The sequence below is a fragment of the Triticum dicoccoides genome, chromosome 3A, assembly GCF_002162155.2.
Source record: "Triticum dicoccoides isolate Atlit2015 ecotype Zavitan chromosome 3A, WEW_v2.0, whole genome shotgun sequence".
In the NCBI taxonomy this organism is placed as follows: domain Eukaryota; kingdom Viridiplantae; phylum Streptophyta; class Magnoliopsida; order Poales; family Poaceae; genus Triticum; species Triticum dicoccoides.
Genome location: NC_041384.1, coordinates 406,339,635 through 406,342,577, shown reverse-complemented (window position 1 = coordinate 406,342,577; position 2,943 = coordinate 406,339,635). Strand labels below are relative to the sequence as shown.

At 47.6% G+C, this 2,943-nt stretch overlaps 1 protein-coding gene across 4 annotated transcripts in view; it reads right to left on the bottom strand.

Moving 5' to 3' along the window:
- The window catches only part of LOC119268338 (replication protein A 70 kDa DNA-binding subunit C-like), a 10,375-nt gene extending 8,664 nt beyond the window's left edge, over nucleotides 1-1,711 (bottom strand). For 2 of the 4 annotated variants that reach the window (XM_037549933.1, XM_037549938.1), the window contains exons 1-4: nucleotides 961-1,711; nucleotides 621-721; nucleotides 452-540; nucleotides 250-324 (exon numbers count right to left, since the gene is read on the bottom strand). The gene's annotated coding sequence lies outside the window, so the exon portion shown is untranslated. The remainder of the gene's footprint in view (nucleotides 1-249; nucleotides 325-451; nucleotides 541-620; nucleotides 722-960) is intronic. The other 2 variants (XM_037549934.1, XM_037549935.1) reach the window with 2 other exon arrangements.
- Between the last annotated feature and the right edge of the window lie 1,232 nt (nucleotides 1,712-2,943).

The following is a 2,943-nucleotide window of genomic DNA, read 5'->3' as shown; positions in this document are numbered from 1 at the left end:
AGAGACTAAATAACACTCTCACCAAACCTTTGTAAAATTCTTAAGAATGTTAGATGCAGGGGTTGAATGCAAGGCATATGGATTCCCGTACCATAAACAAACAACAATTCAGAACAGGGTAAATAAATAGAATGCATAACTATAAAAAAACAAAACTTTAGAACAGAGAAAGTTAATAAATGCAGTGCTAAGTATTCAATCTAGCCAAACTAAATTGAAATAATTAGTGATGTATGGAATAGTATGTACCCTCTAGGATTGGATGTCTGGCTATGTAGCGACCGTAGAACAACCAAGATCACTACCCCGGTGTCCAAATTACACCTGAGGATTAATAGTTTTTTTATTGAACCACTATATGTCATGAGGCAAAATTAACGAAGCATACCAAAATTCAGAAATCGCAGTTAACTTCAGATAATAATCAAGAACACATGGCAACATCATTTACCTATAGGTGCCGTAAATTCCAGGCTCTTCCGTATGCAGCTGGGGAAGAACAACCAAGATGGGGGCCCTGGCGTCCAATTCGTCCAGTACCTGAGGAAGTCCAACATTGTGATTCAACTTGCAATATGGCACAAGGAAGGTCGAGAAGGATAGGGAAGGGAGTTTCTCACCAGTGGTACGGGTATGAGTGGTATGGGAGAAGCCCACCACGATTGTTACAAAGTGAGTTCAGGTGGAGCACCGAATTTAAAGAGGAAACCATCAGTTTCTCCTGCAGAGATCGTGGGGAGAGGAAGTGAAGCATCAATCACTAATGACCAGCAGCTAAAGGGTTTAAGTGATGGTATTGGAGAAGATAAACATCATGGGCCATTTGGAGCATTGGGCTGCAAAGGCGTTGATGAAGTGGGCTGGGAAAATTGAGGACCTCCAGCTTCAGAAGCCTAGCGAGCAGATACTCAAAAAAAGAAGCCTAGCAAGCAGCAGTGAAGTAAATGCGGCGATGCTCACCTCACCTTTGAATCGGGCTCCTCATCATCGACTCGCCGCGGAGCAGAGTGTACAGAGTGGACGGTGACCATGGCGGGCAACCCGCGTCCCAACTGCGCCTACACGCACGGAGCTGAGGAAAGTGTGCCGTGAGGCGGGGCGATACGCGAGCGAGGAGAGCAGCGCGTGGTGTGCAGCGGCGGCGGCTTCAAGGTGGGGCCGGGAGTCAGCCTGGCGGCGGCAGAGGAGGCGTACAGGGGTGGCGACGGGCATGTTCGCCACACTGGATGCGTGGGGGTCGTGGGCGCAGCGGAAGGAGGGAGAGGAGGTAGCGCGGCGCCGGCGCTCTGCCTATGGCGCGGCGGAGGCATGGCTGGTGGGCAGGGTGGATGGCACATGTATGGCCGTGGGCGCCCTGGGCGAAGCGGGAGGAGGTGCCCGGAGGAGGGAGCGGGAGGATGTGCCCGGAGGAGCGAGAGGAGGCCGGACGGGCGCCGCTCCGGTGGAGGAGCACTTCAGATTTGGTGGGGCGGCCGACGCGGCGGACAGCCGGCGCTCTTCGTGCGCCCGCGGCGGAGGCATGGGTGGGCGCAGCTCCAGAAGAGGAGTGGATGGGAGGGAGGAGAGGAGAGGAGGAAGCGCGCCGGACGGGCGGCGGTCCGGTGGTGAGGCGAGGCGGCCATGGGCTCAGCGAGGAGACCAAAGGGAGGAGGAGGGGCGCTGCAGATTTGGGGGCAGTGGGCCGGCCGCCCGTGCGGGATGGGGAAAGGTTGGACAGCGGCTGCTGTGAAGCTGGAAAAAGAAACAGTTTTTCTTTTCTAGGCGGGGTGAAAAAGAGTGATTGGTTGATTTTGCAAACTAATTGATGATGTGGCATATAGATGATGTGGATAGTGTGCATGTTAAGAGAATAGGTAGAAGTGGGGAGCAATTTCTTAAGAATGTTAGATTCACAACTACTCAACTAGCATGATTCTAATATTATCACCTCCATATCGCAAAACAATTATCATGCTTCAATCTTTTCTTAGTATTCAACACACTCAAAAGAAAGTTTCACAAATCTTGAATACCAAGCATATTATTATTAAGTAAATTACAATGCTATTAAGAGACTCTCAAAATAATTTAAGTGAAGCATGAGAGATCAATAGTTTCTTTAAAAAAATCCACCACCGTGCTCTAAAAGATCTAAGTGAAGCACATAGAGCAAAATTATAACGCTCAAAAGATATAAGTGAAACACATAGAGCAAAACTACATAGCTCAAAAAGATATAAGTGAAGCACATAGAGCAAAACTACTTAGCTCAAAAAGATATAAGTTGCGACGCCCGGATAGTTAAGCTACAGTAAACCCCTGTTAATGGTGTCATGTCACCACATTACTGTTGCTAATCCTCACTTGATCCAAATCATTGTTCAGAATTCGAATTCAAATTTAAAATTAAAAATTCAAATTTGTCAAACATGGAAACTAAAATGTTCAAAGTGTGGAAAATAATCCCTGGATATTTGTCATGTTCAAACCACATTTTTATAAAGTTTTTAAATGCCCCTTGATGAATAAAACAGGGGCTAAAACAATTATTAAATACTTTTAAAATGATAAACAAATGTAAGACTATTTTATTGCAAAATTAGTTGTCACAGTAATCGTATTACTAACACTAATTTAGGGGCTAGTTGTATATTTTACAAAAAAATAAAATGAAAAGAACTAATAGGAAACAAATAAATTAAATAAAGTAAAACAAAAACAAAACAAAACAAAAAAAGAATGAAGAGAGAGACCCCCCCTCCCCTGGGCCTTTAGGCCCAACAGGGCTACCAGGCCACCCACAGGCCGGCCACCCCCACTCCCCATATCCCGCACCCCCGTGACCTAACCACCCCAACGCACCCACGCCCCCACTCTCTCCCGTTCCCCACCCCCTTCTCTCGCTGGATTGGATCGGGGATGGGCCTGATCTCGCACCCGAGCCGCCGCTCCCCTGGAGGCCGC